Genomic DNA, 18690 nt, shown 5'->3' with positions numbered 1-18690 from the left:
ATCAAGTTAGTAGCATGCTACCAGTTTTTTTGTAATTTTTTTTTTTCTGGTCTTTTTCTATTCTTTCTTCTCCTGCAGTTAATTTTCAGCTGGCAGGCTCAAGCTTTTCTCAGAGAGCACTTGTGAAAGGACAGTTGTTTTCCAGGTTGAATCCCCCACCTGTGGTATACCCACCCTGTTTTTCTCTTCTGTAGAGGTTAGCCTCCATTCTAGCTCTCTATGTTAAATAGGGAACAGCAATGCAGCAGTTGTACGACCATTTCTTGATACCACCTAGGATGGTGTTTATGCATGATTGTGCAGTGACTTTTGTCATCTAAACTTATGCTAACCGTTGTTTTTTGCTTGTTTGTTTTTTGGCAGATGCATGAAGCTTAATATCAAAGGGGGAGTTTAGTTTTAGTTGGATTTCCATTATATCATGTTTAATATTTCAGGTAATTTTATCAGTATTAATTTCAAAGACTTTTATCTAAAGCATATCCTCAGTAAAGACACAACAGATAGGAAGTACAGAATCTTCTGCCTATTTCCTAGGCAGTTTGTAAAGACACAGCATGTGATTTACCTGACAGAAGTTCAGTATATATTTTTACCTGAAGTTTTGAAACCATGAATATCCACAGTCCAACAACGTAAATAACTTCATAGAGTCTGTCTTTTTCAGTACACCAGTACTAGTACCTGGCCTATTATCTTTTGTCTTTTCCCATTTCATCTGTATTGTTTAGGAACAATACCATGCTGTGTGATATTCAGACTATTATCCTTGGGATGTCTTCAACTCGTTTGGAAAGTGTCCACAGCACCCACATCCATCCATCTACAAAGCTTTCTTTCTGTAGTTTGTGGGAGGAGTGGAGGCACAGTGTAAGCATACTAATTTATTTGGATGACTAATTCCTTCCTGTTTTACTTAAAGTAGTGCTTACAGTTTAATTGCACAAAACTGCCTGGACAACATGTCCCCGTTAACAGGCTTACTCGTAAGCCTGTGACTGTAATGCATAATGCTAATCTCTCTATACCTTGCAAATTGGTGTTCAGGATTTTTGACTCCAAAGGGCGTGCTGAAAGAATATGGCCTTTTTCTGTTACCAAATTTTCTCCCACAGAAGTAGGAGTGAAAAAGCTCTGTAAATTTAAACATTGCTAGGATTTTTTTTTCTGTGAATTCTGTATTGCTTGCAAACTTGACCTTTTAATGTAATAAGCTGCTGTTTATCTAAGCCCATGTTGTGGTGTCGGGATGACCCCTGATACATATGTGTACCTCTCTTCATTCAGGGTGGAAGGATTTTGAGAGTACAGGCCATGAATAGATACAAAACTATGTTGCAATTTGTTGTTTTAAGAATGAAAAATCACTGTTAGGGTTTATTTTTTTTTAAAAAAAAAAAAAAAAAAAAAAAGGAAGTTGCTTTATAGCATTTTCTAGTGTGGAGCCACTCAAACTAAAATAGAAGCAGAGTTCTCTTTTCTGCATGTCATTGACTGGTAAAAATTGGTCACTTCTGAATTGCTTCCTTTTTTCTTGCCATAGGAGCACTCCCTCTGGTTCCCCCTGCTGTGGTTAAGTAGTTACCCAAGGCCATTTTTTTTTCTGAAACATCTTACACTTTTGTAGTCTAAACTGAGAACTAAATGTTTTCTTTTTGTGATCACTTGCTAGTGTCTCCTCCCTTTCTCTTATATTTTATTTTGTGTCAAATTTTAGAACTGTTTATTTTTTTTTCTCTACAGTGAAGTCAAAATGTGGAATGCTTTCCTGTGATGTACATTCCTTTAGCTGTAGAATTAACTCAAGTTAAACTCAAGGCAAAGTTAACTCAAAGCAAAATTTTTTAATGGTAGCTCTGAGATTATCTGAGTATTCTGAAATACACAGTTTTGGAAGTTGCTAGTAACTGCTAAACAAAGACTTGTTTTATTTACAAATATATATATATAGAATGTGAGAAGTTGGAAAGAAAATATTTTCATCTCAGGTAGTGAGATTGGCTTGCTTCCTCTAAAATGACAACACGCAGAAGTGTTTTTCCTCTTCTTCGTCATCCATCAGCCAGAAGTACATGTGAGGTTTCTGGTCTTTGGTTTAAACTACTGCTAAGTTTTCATTATAAATGTGCCTCCTAGTAGAGCAGAAGGCCTGTCAGCAAATATTTATTAATGTTATCTTCTCCCAGACACATTTGCATAGTAATTTCTTGCTAGATTTCTGTGCTTCTGGTTGTCACATCTACAGTGCTTCTTGTCAGCTTCACCATAGGGTATCAAAATGGTAATAAGAATTGGTGAGGATGTAGAGCGTGGAGGCTTAATAAAATGCTATTAAAAATAACACAAAACAGAGGAAAAAAAAAAAAAGGAAAAAAGAAAAAAAAAAAAGAACAGATATTGTAAATTATAATGCAAAATACCACTGAGTGAATGTCCATTAAGGGAATCTTACATATGGAGTTACTGTATATCTCAATTTCAAGATGGAAAAAATATATAATTCTTCATATAGCCTTGTGGCAAAAATAACAACAACAACAATCAAAAAAAAAAAAACACTTGAAAAAAAGATTTTATACTTCTTTGTGATATTCTTATTTTTAAAAATGTGTTCAGGATTGTCTTGGCATAGGACCAGTCATGATCATCATTTTAAATGAGAGGCATTTTACTCAGAACTTGTTGTCTTTATGCCATAACAATTGAGTGGTTATTTATATTGCAAGCGTGTCTTAAAATCCACGGTTTTGTTATGCTGGACTTGTATAAAATTATGGGAAAGAGTTTTATCCCACAAACTTTAAAATCCACTTTGAAATATAATGCATGAAGACACTATAGCAAGTAGGAGGAAAAAATAAATCTAGAAATGGTCACTCTGCTAAAGTCAGATGATTTTCTCGCTATGAAGAATGTAAGAGGAAGAAATCAGAGACCTCTTAACTCTCTACCTTGGGTTGTGGTGTCTGGGGTATGTTGCTCGTGCCCAGGTTTTCAGCATCTTGATTCCAGGTCCTCAGTGATAAATGCAGAGTCCAAATTTTTATACTTGCTGGACCTTAAATTTCTGTACTTCTGTTGAAATATAAACACAAAATTGTGTATATTTTAAGGGTTTTTAAAACATGTATGTAAGCTGATCAGTGTCCTTTTACACTACCTGTTCATCCTTTTCATCTGTCAAGTGCTGTTAAAGTGCTTTTTGACCATGAGACATTGGGATGGTGTTAAATATTTTGTCCATATGTCTTAGAATGTAGGTATCTACAAGAGTATCAAGAAAGTTGGAGTGACTGCTGATAGGTCTACACCGTCTGTCTGGGATGACACAGTAACTGGAAGGAGCTAGTAGCAGGATAGAGAAGGATAGTTTCCCTCAGGTTTGTCACCTCTTTCTCATTGCTAAAGGGAGGAATCAAATTTCTTAGTCACAGGTATTTGTTGCATGAATTTTCATTTCTGTTGTTTATTTAGTGATGATTGAATGGCCAGTTTTATATTGCTGGACAAAGGAAATTTAGCATTGTTAGGGTGTTTTATGATGTGTGCAACTGAACAGTTTCCAAAACATGCATTTTTTAAATCTTTTTTTTTTTTTTTTTGGTTTTATGCATGTCAGATTTGTGAGCAAAAACTTGCACATTGATTTTTTTTCTCTGCTATGTGAACAAAGAAATGACGTGTTAGAAGGCTAAGTGAATTAATGTCTTTAAATGACTTGGGGATCCTTAAATGAAAGGCTTAATGGAAATACTCTTTCAGATTTTTATTTTCCTGTTACTGAACTATCTTTGCCTTCAGCCACTTTACTGGAGACAATTTTTTTCTTCTCACATCTCACCTGGTTTTACGTTAAATAGTCCTGCTCATGGAAAACATAAATGACTTCTCTTTCTTTGTTAGGTGACTGAGTGTAGTCTTCTACAGTCTTGTGAAACAGGCCAGGGTATATATTTGGCGTAGTTCCAGGTAGTGAGCACTTAGTGTGAGCTGGGGCAGTGCTTCAGGAAACATGCCGCTTACAGGAACAGGGCTCACATTTCCATTGGCTGGAAAAGTAGAAACATCAGCTGGAGTCATTAACATCGTTGTCTTTAGGGGTGCATGTAGCTGATCTGCCTACTTCCCAGAATGGGCCACTGAAGCCAGTAAATAAAGCAATAAAATATGTCACAGGTAGTAAATCTTAAACACCAAAAGAAAATAAGATCTAAACAGTCTGAAGAAGAACACGGTTCTTTCAAATGTTAGGAGATTGAAGCTGTGTGGAAAGGGTATGGATAAAGAAAAACTGTGCTATTTTTATAGGAGTTGGTAAAGATTGTATCACAGGAAACTTCTGAAATGCTTTTAAACATTTCAATAATGAAAAAAACAGAAAAGGGAAGAAAAGTCTAAGCAATGTCTGAAAGTGAAAACACTTAAAGTACATGAATGTAACTCAAGGAAATACCTGAGTGCAAGAACATATCCCAAGGAGATATTGGAAATAAGCAGAGTACAGTATTACAGAACTTAAAAATAAGAAATCAAGTTCTGCACACAGTTTTATGGGCATGTGGAATTGATTCGAAGTGTATTTCTTCATAACTGGGCTTTCAGGGATAAAGGCATGACCTAATCTATTACTAAAGCCATTGTTCAAAGCATGATTTGATTTTCAGAATGATTTGGTTATTAGTCTTTTGTCCAATGGGTTAAAACAGCAGTGTTTCAATTTATACTTTTATAGGGATATATATGCTTGTGTGTAATATACACACATGTTGAATTCAAAAATAACTAAAATTAATTTCAGACTACAAAATGGAGGCTGGCGAAGTACTGTGCTAGTCATCTAAGCAATGACAGATGATTTCAGTGAATTGCAATTAGTTCAGAGTTGTGCATATTCATAATGAGGGCATAAATTATTTGGTTCTCATTTCAATTTATTTCCTGTTATGTCTAAGCATAGGAAATATGCTTGGGAATTCAGGACTACAGCATCTAGCAAAAGTGGAAAAGACATACTAGTTCAAGTCACTGAGAGATATGTATTACTTAAGTGTCTTTCATAACATAATTGCAGCGCTTTAATTATAGCTGTTCAAAAATATGGCAAGCTCTTTGTGACAATGACATAAATTACTAAAATAATCTTTCTGGAGAAACATCTGGAAATATTTTGGAAGCCCTTATTTTGGGTTTTCAGCTAACTCAAATCTTGATGATTTTCTAGGGTAAGCTCAGAATAATCATTTTTCTCAGTTGTGTGTTGTAACCATAAATAAGACTAAAATTGTTTATGTTTGCTTTTTTAGAATTGTTTGCTATTTACCTTTGGGTTGTTAATATGTAAGGTAAACAAGTGTGTGTAAAATTACAATATGTTCTATTCGTTACATTACACACTTACCACTGTCATACTGAATGCCCTCAGAACTACTTTGAGTTGTGTTGACTTCATGTTGCATGCAGTTCTTCCTTTCTGCAAACAGAAGGAAACTGCAAGGAAGGAAGGTTTTATGAACTAAATATATAGTGGTGTATGAGATATTCTGGGGTGCCTGGCAAGAGGAATTACAGGCTTTAGGAATAATAAGTTTAAGTATCTGTGTCTTGTACTTGTGACACTGGGGTTGTTTTGTTGTTTGCTTGGTTGGTTTTGTTCTTTTGTTATTTTTTAGCTTTTCAACTACTGTTTACTCTCATTTTTGTCAGTTGAGAATGATGAAATGGCTGTGGTTGTCGGCATCTTGGAGGAGAATGGTTCAGATCTGTATATGCCATTAGGAAAACTCCAGACAGTATCCCTTGTGAATGAAGATGTCTTCGACGGAGGGAGTGGATATTCACTGGCAGTTTTTGGGTGTATTATTGATCTGAAGGATGGAGATGATTCTCAACTGCATTTGTAAAGGCATTGACTGCCTTCATTGTTTAGTTTATTAGGTAAAGATCTTTCTCCTTCTCCAAGAGCAAGAGTTTGCAGCAACACTGCATAGTTCAAAAAGGGAACTAAGGAACTTTTTTTTTTTTTTTTTTTTGTCTTTTTCAGATGTTGAAAACAGAAGCTAGATAGGCTAATTTGGCATCCATAGCAGGTATTACTGTCTAGTCCTTTACATTCTTTTTCTGGCATGTCATTAAGCTTAGCCCACCAATGGCTGTGCAAGGATATTCATGATTAGCACACCATAGTGGTATTGCCCCTAATGTGAGGGCATTGTAGTCCATTTATGGGGAATACTGATATTCTGAGTTTGTTAAAGAAGATGGGTTGCTCTTGTTTACATAGCTTGTTTGTATTTTTAATGTGTCCCATGTAGTTGATTTCAGATGGTCTCTGTCCTTCAATTATCTTCTCAAATTAGCAAATGATCAAAGGAGAATTATCACTTGCAAAATTAGATCTGTGAAGAAATGTACCGTTGTAGCTGCGATCAAGTCACACTTCATGAAACTCAAGCTGAATCACAGTGTGTTTGTCATAGAAAATTATTGTGCACAGTTTAGCTATTGCATAAGAATAAACAATGTTTTACCAACTACTACTATTAATTAGTTTCTAAAATCTGTTTCTGAAGCAGTTACAGATCCTTGTGCCCCAAATCTAGAATTGTGCATTTGATCCTCTGAGATTTGAAAGGTTTTGTGAAGTTTTATGTTGCCAAGCTGCTTTCTTCTGAGCACTCTTCAGGGAAGGTTTCTGCGGCTCACTTGCTTTATCCAGTAGGAGCCTTGAAACAATTTCCACTCCAGAAATGTGTTCCTGATTTCCCTGTTCAAGGTGGTAGTGTACAAAGAATTGAGTTGAGGAGCTTGAAAATTCTGCTTTTAGACAGATTGGACTGTCTTCAAACACCTGTGGAAAACATTAAACTATCTTAGTATATGAATATTAAGTTGGCAGAAAGCTATATAATAATGCAAAATTATGGTTCATGGCTGAATTAGGTCCTGATTTTTCAATTACTAGCTACATTTATTTGTGATCAACCACAGGAATGACTAATATGATAATCTTATCAGAAAAAAAAAAAATGATACCACAGGGCAAGTTGGCTTACAATCTGTGCTAAAAAACAAAAAAAACACCTGTGTTTCTTGCATAATAATGTGAGCCTCTATTCATCCATTAATATGAAGTGCTCTTGTTACTACTTTTTTTTTTTTTTTTTTCTCTGAAAACTCAGCTTTGAGTTGTTGTTGGGGAAAAAAACAGTACTAACTTTTTTTTTTTTTTTTTTTTTTTTTTTTTTTTTTAATATCCATATTGCTGATATGGAGCAAAATTAGCAAAGCCAGGAAAACTCAAGGTAAACTTGTATGCTACTTCATCCTCTGCATATCAGCTTAATGATTAAACTAAGTGGCATACGTTTTTGTTTCAGCAAGGTATTGAGTTTGCAGTCCAACAGAGCACTTGCGTATGTGCTTAAGTTGTTAAGTAACTGTCTCGAAGCTTTGTAATTAAAAACAACTTTCTATTCAGTGACTCAGAGGCAGTAAAATCAATGCCACCTCTTGTACCCTGGAGCTTCACCACTGGTACAGACTACCACTCGGATTGTACGTTACAGCAAAGTCAAACAGTCAGGCACATTCTGTGAGATGAGTCAAGTGCTCCAGTTTTTTTGTTTGTTTTTTTTTTGGAAAATCCTGAGCTAGATGTGGAAAATTTGAGGTCCAATGTGTCATAATTGGAGGCTTCTTGGAATTTGCTTAATTTTATTTGAATTCAGATAATATCACCCACATCCTTCTATTTGTGAGCTTTTTTTTTTTTTTTTTTTTTTTTTCTGTGTTTATTACTTTGGTAGATTATTTTCATTTTTAAGTAAAGTTCCAATGTGGTTTTATTGAAATGTGCTGTCATCAAAAATTATACAAAGTGGTATTGATGTTACTAAGCTCTACACAATTGATGGAGAATGACTTTTAATGTGTTTCTAGATTTTGTCTATTTTAATCTGTCAGAGTTGCTTAAATAAATAAATAAAGGCTCAAGTAGATTGTGTTTCTACAGTAAAGTAGAGAAGTTTGTATATTTAATACCTAATAAACCTGAACTTGTGTTACTGTGTCTAAACACATTGACAGTACTACTCAAATTCAGTCAATATATTCTTTTATTTAGTTACATTCAAATTTTGAATGTAGCTGATAAAAAGAAAGATTTATCTAATTTTATTCTTTAGTGACAGACTTGTGGTTGTACCCGATCTTAGTGTTGAATAATATCAAAAGAAAGAATGAAACTTCAGAGAGAAATTTTTCATTATATGTTGAAATAACAAGTCTTATGACTGCTCGGAGTTGATGTGAATACAGCATGTAGCACTGCTGCATGCTTAGTTTATCATTGCACATACAGTAAGATACACCAAAATTACATTGTGTGTGAGAAATTGTACGTCTGCACACTTCCTAGATTTTTTCTTAGTAATCCTCTTTTCTCCATAAATAATATTCACATTTATCACAAGTATACATTTCTTAGATTAACTGCCTTTGTTTGTTTTTGACCAAGAACATTCATAAGGCTCCAAATCCTCACAATATTAGGTGTGCAGTTATTTTGGAAATTTAATTTTGTTTATGAACATTTTCAGGCTTTATGAATATGGTACTGAAATTTAACTCATTACTTCTGTAAGATTTATGTAGTCAGTGGATATGTGGCTTATCAGTTTCATAACATTTAGAAATTCTTTGCTCTTTTTCCTAAAATAAATAAATCTACAATACATTAATCCAGGAAAACCAAAGGGGAGTGGCTGAAAGGTTCTGTATAGTACAGTACTAATCTACTTAAACATCATCCAGGTTTGAGTTATAAATATGAGCAGGGTATTTCCATTATTTCACCATATTTATAACTGAGCTTTAGAGTTTTACATATAATAGGTTTGTCATTTTTCTAGCCACATGTGTAATACGTGCCTGTCACTGAATTGGAGCAAACAGCTAAATTTAATCTGTAATTATGAAAAAAAAATTGAATACATATTCTCTTTTAATATCATTTCAGTGGTATCCAAGTACCTATTTTTATTTTTTCCCTTGCTGTTGAAAAACAGTTTATTCGCTGATAAACCAATTGTTTTTTTTATCATGCTATATACTTTCCCATATAAGTGAAATGTGAATTCATTCATATGCATTATGCTTTGTTTTCATTTGAGTTTCCAGATTTTATTAATATACATTTTTAGCATACTTTCTTAACTCTTTTACAAGCACGTAAGTAAATGAGATTAAATTTAGTAAGCACTCCATTGTTACAGGCTATGCCCTTTTTAAAGGTTAGAGGAATCCTGAGGGTAAAGATAACAACTTTGAGTTAAATAATGTAAAGTTTTAAACCTGACTGTATCTATTAAGCCTTCCTCTTTTTTTTTCCTGAAATTCTTGCTTTTGGTGTGTTATGTTTGCAACAGTAACTTCAGTATCCTGATGAAATATATATATATATATTTATTTTTTGGCATGTGTCCCCTCTGTGCATATTGGTGGTGTTGTGGTAGGCTCCCTGAGGTTAAGTGCCCAAGATGATACTGATTTCCTGATCTACAGGGTGCTGCACAAACAGGTGTGGGAAGCATGGGTTCACGGATAAAGGCAAGGAACAAGGTTATAGGCCAAAATAAACAAGTTGATGTAGAAAATAACTGATAGATAACCCAGATATATATCTCTGTTGCTTTTTCAAAAGCTGTACAATATAAATAGGTTAAATATCAATTATCTCCCAAACTATCTACCTAGCTACTAGAAGATGAGTTTGTTTAAAATAATCCTTTACAAAGTCTATGATGGCAAACAGGGTGGCTGTTGGACAGGAATTTCCAGGATAAGGGGTGGCATAAGGTGTTATCTGCTTGCAAGACAAATTAATTGATGTTCACATTATTTGTGGAAGGATTGGTGGGAGAGAAACCTAATTGCAAAGGGCCTTAGAAGTTCCTGTTCAACACCTAAACATAAGCTATGCTGATACTCCTTGGTGTCTGATGAGAGCTCTTCCACTAGCAGCTGTTGCAAGCGAGCTGTGATGGCTCTGGTTAGCCATATGGAGTCCAGTCCCTGCTTCATGCTGGAGTTCTTGTTGTCTGTTTCAGGATAGTTTTGTTTTTGCTACTACGTTCAATGAATAACATCAAAATTAACATAGACTTTCATTTCAGCTTATAATGGTGGTCATAAATAACTTCAATATGCAACTACTATCTTCTGTTAGTGTGAGCATCGTGTTTTTCATTCTCTTCAGCAAGGTGTGGGTTACCTCAGCTCAATTTGGATCTCTATAGGCCATACAGCAGTTCAGTCCCCCTTGATGTGAGAAAATGTGCTAGAGACAAAACCAGAACACTGACACCTTACAAAACAAACTATAGGTTAAATTACAACCACGGTAAATATTTGAATAGAAAGGAACCAGTGTGGAGAAGAAAGTGCTGTGGGGACTTCCTAGCCATATCAGAAACGAGCCCAAAAGGACAATCCTATTGATTTTATTCTTATCCTGATGACCTTGTAGTTTGAGTTAATGGTTTCTAAACTTGAATGAAGGGTTTGCAGGACAGTCCTGTTTGTCTCCATTCAAGGAGAAAAAAAAGTAATGTGGAGCTGAAAAACAAGACTAAGATTTTGTTTGTTCTCTACATCTTTAATATGTATTTTAATTTGCATGGGTGTAGAAACAATGAAATTGTATTCTTGTGATCTGATCAAGGCTGAAATGCAGTTCATTTCTGTTGCTATGTACTTTCTTTTTAAAGATTTAAAAGTAATCTGCAACTATAATAAGCATACCAACTCTTACCTAACACAAATTCTTGATGAAGGTGCATTTTGGGGAGGAGCAGGGGAAAGCGGAGTGGGCTCATAACAATCTAAAAGCCAGGCTATTTCTCATTGAGGCATGCATTGTGTGGCTTCTGAGCCTGAACATGTTTAAGCATATCTGCAGATATATCTATCTGGCAAGAAACCCATTACACTTTTTGGAAACTAGGGCTGCAGAGTTATCTGAAGAAATGATCTTTGTGACAGATCCTTAATTGATTTTAAAATTGTCACACCTTATGTGACTTTAGACATAAAAATGAATACGCTGTCGGTAATGTTAAGATACATTTCAATTTTTCAGTTCCCATGTGGAATGCTGAACTTCACCTTTGTACACAATGTTATTAAAAGAGGTTGGATACTGGGCATTTTATAGCTGAAAACATGGTGCTGTCATAAATTGTAACTGTCAAAGTAGTCTGTAAAATCAAGAAGCAACAAAGGATGATGTAATTGCAATTTTCAAACAATTGTACCTGTTTTAGATGAATACTCATGATTAAAAAAAAAAAAATAAATCTCATTTTTATCATAATTGTGGATTTTGCCAGTGGCTGCTATGTGAAAAATTTCTTAAATTTTACTCATAGCATTTCAGAATATTTGATGTTAAATGAGCAGGATTTTTATTCAGCCATTCTGTTATTTAGTGAAAGTAGTTCTGATTCTCAAACATGTAGCTGACAAAAAGGACCAGACCAGGAATTACCCATTTTGGGAGGGTTATCTCATGGAAAGCTCTTCAAAACAAGGGAAAATTATGTTAAAGCACAAACTGTTTTGTTCTTGTTAAAATGAGAAAAAAACGGAAACTACATAATATATAATAACGATTTGAAATATATATATATATAATGTGGTTTGAGCTTTGTCCTTTATTTTTAATGAATTTAAGTTATGAAAATATGTCTGCTCTTGGGAACTTAAGCATTAATGTCCTTTTGCGTAAGGCAGCTAAGCATGCTTAAACATGTCCTCTATTGTGCAGGCAAGGAAGAGAAATAGAAAATAAATTTAAAATATTTATAGAAGGTAGAAAGGAGAAAAACAAAGCCTGTTTTCTTTAAAATTTGTTTCTCTTTAGTCCCAGTGAATTTAAACATCTAATAACGATATGTGATGGCTTCCTTATAAAAAAAATAAATCAATTTATTATGAGCAATATTAAAGCTCATAAATATTAACATCTCTTTTAAAAACATTTACCAGGAAATGCTTGACCCTTAGTAAATGCATGTTATTGGTGCAGAGATGTTTGAGAGGATCTTATCAACATCCAACTGGTTTATTTCTTGAAGACGTCTGAGCAGTGTCTGAATTTTAAGTCAGTTTCTTGTATTGATGGCCAGTCTCTCATTTCCTGAACTAATATTTAGCAGAACTTACTTTTCTGTTTTTCATTTGAGTGCTAGTGATTTTAAGCAGAGGTGAAGTGGCAGGTGTGATTAAAGTGAATACTCAGTGTCATAAACTGTTTTTTTTTCTTCGATATTCTTTATCCAGGGACTTGTGAGTTGATGCATGTTCCTCTTTTCCTTGATAGGCCCAATGCTTACTTTACTTATGAACTCTTAACATAAAATCATTCATTAACAACCATGAAATGTCTCCAGTCTGACAAGTACCTTTCGGTATACTGTTCATTTGAATGGAAACAATTTTTACAGTATTGTACAGAATCAGCCTGACAGTTTGTTTTCTGTTGCTTGTCATATGATACTTTGGCTGCCCAAACCTCTTAGGTATATTGGTACATCTCCATGTTTGCATACCCTGAGAATGACATGTTTTTAGGATGTCTTGCTTTGAATTCTGCTGGAGTTCTGAGGGTTTGCTTCTTATCTGATTTATTGTTGTGTTGCATTTAATAAATCAAAAACTGGCACAGTAAAAAAAAAAAACACATCAGGACAATTTTTTTGCTGCAAATCTGAGTTAAACTGGTCAATAAAATTTGCAATGAGTTAAATGTGGTTATACTTACTCAAGAGCATCCTGTTAGTCCATGTTACCTGTTAGTGATATATACTTTATAGCAACCTGTGTGAGTCCATGGTTCTCAACTGCCTGGGATCAAAACTGATCTGGAGAATGATGAAGTCATACTGCATTAAGCAAGAGCAATTACAGGGTTAATATATATATATATATGTATATATATATATATGTATATATACTTTTATATATATAAAGTTGAGTTGTTCTCAAGACAGTGTGATTCTTCTTGCTTGTTCTAGTTCCTCTGTTCACAATTTTGTCAACACATTTTAATTCTTCTGGTGGCAACATAATCTTCTGGTCTATTAAACATATATCTTCTGGTCTGTTAAAAATATCAGCGATATTGATTCTTAGGGTTAAAACAACAACAACAAAAAATTCTTTTTTTTCTTTTTCTTTTTTGAGGGGGTGGAAGCTCTTACCTGCACAGAAAGAGACATAAACAGTAGTAGAGGTTTTGAGGTTCAGCTGCAATTTTCTTCTGGTCTGTCTTATGATGTTGCTTTATCTTAACATGTAAAAAAGATGAAATTATTTAAGTAAATATGGTAACTAAAATTGCAGTAATACAGTTCCTATAAGTAAGGTAGGGAGAAGGAAAAATTGTGGCATAGTGATGTATTATACCAAAAATTGGTATGGCTTCTTTCTGGAGAGTTAAATTTTTGCTGGATGACACAGAAGTAGGAGGTACAAGATGAGTAAAGGATTTAGGATTTTACCTGATTGTTTGTGAATCTAATGAATAAGTTTCATAATAAGACACTAGTCTTATGTGAGGTGGTAACGATCCCATTTCAAGATCAGTGTGAACAGGTTATTGTTATCTGCTACAGCAAATGCTTTGTCTGAAGATGAGGAGCAGAGGGTGTGTAGTCTGAGGTGCTATTTCAGAGGCTGACAGTCTACAAGCACTTTTTTGTCCATGTTATAAGAACAGGAGAGAAAATAAAACCTGACAAGCCATAGTATTTTTTTGTTTTGTTTTGATTCCCCTCCTGTTTCACCAGCTGAAGATGAAGACTAGACATTTTTCATATTTACTTTTCCAAAGCATGATGTTATGCATCTTATTTCTATAATTTGAAAATAGAAGTGGATTTCCTATAATTTTTCACTCTAGAGCTTCAAGAAATACTTGAAACAGTAAAGGTCTTTAAAAGGCCTCGTAACTGGATCATTCTCAGTTTAATTAATTATTATTATTATTATTTTTTTTCTGGAAAATTTTAAGCCACAATGTTTCAAGTTTTGATCATTTAGTCATAAGAACCAATAGTTTTTCATGTCTCAGAGATCTGTACCAAAAATGGACTCTTAATCATTTCACATGGTCTGTAGCTGTTAGTAACATAGGCAGCAACTTTATCTTCTAGGCTGATACTTATAGACTTCATGAGATATCTTGATCTTGTTTTTATGTAATCAGGTGTTATGTTTAGGTCTCCCATCTATAACTAGACAAAATGGTTGAAATGACCAGGGCTGGTTATGCTGTTCTTCAGTCTTTGTGTTTGGATTCACAGCCAGTCTTTTCAGACATGGACGCTGTTTTATTTCTTTCTTTATACATATGTTCTTGTTGGGAAAGAAAAAATAAAAAAATGTAATTAAAAAGTCCATTTATCTGTAAGGAAAAACTAGGATATCAGTCTACCTCAAAATAGAGATGTGAGGTTGAAAGATATATTTTTGATGCCAGTCTTCATTTAACTATATAACTGGTCAGCCTTTCCAATGAAAATAAAAGGTTATATGAAGGATTGAGACAAAGCTGCTCTGGCATTTCTTTGCATCTCAAGTTTCCGTACGGATCTAAATCTGACTCTGGTATAGATGCAACACTTGTCTCATTAGTCAGTTTTTCTCTTGTCAGGGGCCAGTAATGCTGACTGATACAAATGGATGTGAGCTGTCCGGGAGGGGCAAACAGGAGTTTACTTGTGTTATTCTGTTCAGAGTTTTCCAGAAATAAAATACATTTTTGTTTAGCTGATTTCTTAGTGTTGAAATATTTTTATTTCACAGTTCCATTATTGTTATTCTTTGACACTTGCTTACAATGATGGGATGCAGGTCCAATTCATTTCTGAAGAGCACAAAGATTTTATGTAAGGGTCCTTTCTGAGTTTCAGGAGAGACCCATCTCTGTCTCGTGATATGTTTGAGAATGGCCATGGTTGCAGGTTAACCCACTTCAGAGAGAATATGCTCTGTGACAAGATATATATTGGTCTGTCTTTTTCCCTCTGATTTTGAAGGACTAAAAGTTCTTGACTTGTAGGATTTTAAGAACAATCTGAGTAATTACACACTTTATTTTTGTGCATTACTGTTTATATAGATTATTTTTGCCTTATATACATCTTCAATCCTATACATCTTCCTAAGATAATTATATTATTGTATACAAAATATAACTACTTTTAATGGCTCGAGATAAAAAAATGAAATGCTTGTTTACCTGTGGGGCCTTCTTTAGACTTTCTCTAGAGGTCCCTTTTTTTTAAAAAAAAAAAAAAAAATATGGAACCAAAGTCAGTCTTTCCATTATTGAGCTTCTCTCTAAGAAGTGAATTTTTGGAAGAACACTGTAAAGAAAGATGTTTTTACCTACAGAATGTGAAACTGAGAAGAGGAAATCTTAGTCTGAGTTATCCTAAGGTCAACCATTTCTGCTCATCTCCCATTAAGTCTGCTTAACTACGGTTTACCAGTTAAATTTTCCTTTGAAACTGATAAAATGAAAGAAGGTATGACATGCTCAGTAGAGCAACAGGCATGGAGAAAAATGCAGGAATAGTAAAATAATACCCTTCTTCTTACATAAGTGCAGGTCGGTCAGGAGCAAGGGAGCTCCTTTCTCCCATTGCCCTTCACTGAGTGCAGGCACCTGTTAAAGCACTTATTTTAACTGGCAGTACTGCAGTCAGCAAGCCTGAACCGCTCAGCTAATCCATTCCCAGCAAAACAGATACTTTCATGTATTGCAAGGGGAAATGAAAATGAAATTTAAAAGTACAGACCACCATTATTCATCTACCTTTGAAAGGAGGCAGGGTGCCCTAGCCTTGCAGGCTGCTCTGTGCAGCCCTATTGCTAGATGCTCAAGTCTTACTTGGACCTGAAAGAGAACATCCCAGGTAAAGTACAAATTCACTGAAGTAGTGACCTGTAGTTGCCATGAAGTAGTGTAGAGCCCAGAATAGCAGGGCTGAGGTACAGAGAATCACACCAGTCAGAAAGTATTGGGAGATGAGAAGCAGGTGACTTTTCAGGCCCAAATTCATATGCTGGAAGCACTCTTAGCTACTTTCCAGCCTGACTCGCAGGGCAAATTTAGACAAGTGAATGTAGGGCTTTAACGTCCCTCTGTTAGGCATGTAGGTGGGTGCTGGCTCCATCTGCTGCCCGGTACAGCATTTAACAGGTCCTGTAGACTCGTTTCTCTAGCCTCATGATCTTGGTGCAAGAACTGATTTGCATTTGGTGGATGGGGGTGAGCATAAAAGGAGAACCTTCCACTGTGACCCTATCAGATGCTTGATGCTGGACCAAGGAATTTTGGAGCAGTTAGTAAGAATGATAAGGGATTTTTTTTTGGATATAAATAAAGAGGGGTAGGACATTTTATCATCATTATTTGATTGCTAGAGTAGACGTGGGAGATAATTTACTGTTATATCAGAAATAATAATAATTATTATGGTGCAAGTTATCTTTCTGAGGTACAGTTTTACAGCTGTCAAGATGAGCAGGCTTAAAACACTGACTCATACACAGTAAGTGGTCCTCTGCTTAAGACAATTAAAATTTACTCCTCTAAACTTAAGCTTTATATTAATATATATATATATTATCGAGTAATATCCATTTTTTACCGAGCCCATGAGGCCAGATGTTACTGGAGAAAGGGACCTAGGAATAATTGTGTACATTTGGAAAGAGAGGACTGGTGACAAGTCTTCCTCTGAAGGTTTGATTTATCTTGAGTAATTCTTCAAGGAAAGTGTCCAAAACCCCTTCATATGCTTTAAAGAAAATGTAATTGTCTCTAATTTCCATTAAACTGTCTTTATCCCCTGTTAGGTGCCTAAATGCTGTCTGGCTAAAGGAGGTATGGACTGTACTGCGGAGTCCATGTCGATCAGCTCTTAGTTCCTCTGTTCCTATACATTTGGTATCTGTGTTTCATTCTGTGACAATGTATAATGCTTCCCTAGGGAACTGACTTGCTAAACAAAATCTGTCTTGTAGTATCATTTCAAGTAGGACAGATGTAAGCTTCATCCATATTAGAAGGTTTTGCCTGTATTTTGTGTAGGACTGGACTATTGTGGTAACTGGAATTAGTACTGGATAAGCAGGCAAAACTGAAATTGCACTGCTTCAGCATTTGCTTAACGAAGCTTGAGTAGTGAATTTATTTTATTTTTAAGGGTATCTTGGATTTAAGCTGACTTCAAGTCCCAGACAGATATGACCCAGTTATCCAAGGACACAGTACCTGCAATTCCTTTCTGCTTCTGTGTAGCTTCAGAGGCTTTTTGAAACTGGTCTGAATGGTAGATAATAGTGAAATAGCCCTCAGGAATGATCACCAGATTAGGAAAAGATTAGTCAAACAGCTTTACACTTCTATTTTTATTTAGATAACAACACTACTGAAAGAAGTGAATCTGAATGAGATTTAGATGGGAAAAAATGAATATTCATGCTTGTTGCATTAAAAAAAAAATAAAAAAAAATGTGGTGCTTATCTGTTTTTCTCTGTGACAATTAAAAACTCAATTATATTTTTATGGGCATAAATTTGTCCTGTCATGGATTGCAGTATTTTGGTACTTTGCCAAAGAGGTGGCAGACTGCAGTGCTAATCTGTTGAAGAACACAGAAAATTCATTTTAAGAAATCAGTGAAAATGTATGCCATTCCAATTGAGCAAACCCAGATGACTAATTAAATTAGATTGCTCAAAAATTCTTAACAGGTATCTGGAATGACCTTACTGCTATCAGTGCTCTAAATATCTCTGGAGGACTTGGATTAGCCAAGTGAATACTCTGATGAAGGAAGGGCATCCTCTGTGAGCAGGTTGTCCCAAAGGGATAAAACAAGTATGTTTCCTATTCTCTGGAGGAAATAATCATAGCTAAATGCATGTGGAAAAAGGCAGCTAAGGTATCAATAAGAAGCTTAGAGGTTAACATTGCAAGATTAGTGTTTTATCCAGACTGGAAAGAGAGGATGTCATCCATATATTGCAAATAACCTTCTGGGCAAAAAGCTTACTGAACATAACATGTTTCAGAGAGAAGGCAATTACTTCATTTTGAAATACTGAGCTTTTGGTCTGGTAGCAACATACCTTACACAAAAATCATGTGATGCTTTTAGAAGTGTAACCTTTGGATGCTAAATTGCAAACTGATGGAATTTTCCATCAGAAGTGCAGGGGTGGAGGTCTGACAGTGAGTCCAGGCCTGTGGTGCTGTTGGGAGGAGGCAGGGTGGTTTTTCTGCTCCCATCTAAAGCCTGGAAATTTTCAGCCAACCTTCTGTACATCTCACACTTGTTCATACACAGCTTTAGGAACATATGTTTGTATTCGTATTAGATATAAATACTTATGGAGTCTCACAGACATTCAAACAGCCATGTGCATCTGTGAACCTGCAAACCTTTGGGGATGGATTTTAACAGGTGTAAATCTGCTTCTAGTTCTGATGTGTCTGTACAGATGCCATCTCTGGGAAGCTCGTGCACAATTTGATGGCTTTGTAGAAAGAGAAGGCTGGCTGCCAAGAAAAATTAACTCAGTGTCTTGTGTCAGTTAAGCAGTTTAATTGGCTT

General features: G+C 35.1%; 1 protein-coding gene across 10 annotated transcripts in view; it reads left to right on the top strand.

Moving 5' to 3' along the window:
- ZNF385B (zinc finger protein 385B) overlaps positions 1 to 18690 on the top strand; it is a 169141-nt gene that overhangs the window by 48752 nt on the left and 101699 nt on the right. Inside the window, exon 2 of one of the 10 annotated variants that reach the window (XM_035331689.1) lies at positions 6041 to 6082. The exons of 8 other annotated variants lie outside the window; for them this stretch is intronic. The gene's annotated coding sequence lies outside the window, so the exon portion shown is untranslated. Of the gene's footprint in view, positions 1 to 6040; positions 6087 to 18690 lie in introns of those variants that run through there. One more of the 10 variants, XM_035331688.1, reaches the window with a different exon arrangement.

The sequence above is a fragment of the Oxyura jamaicensis genome, chromosome 7, assembly GCF_011077185.1.
Source record: "Oxyura jamaicensis isolate SHBP4307 breed ruddy duck chromosome 7, BPBGC_Ojam_1.0, whole genome shotgun sequence".
NCBI lineage: Eukaryota > Metazoa > Chordata > Aves > Anseriformes > Anatidae > Oxyura > Oxyura jamaicensis.
This window is presented reverse-complemented; position numbering and strand designations above follow the sequence as displayed.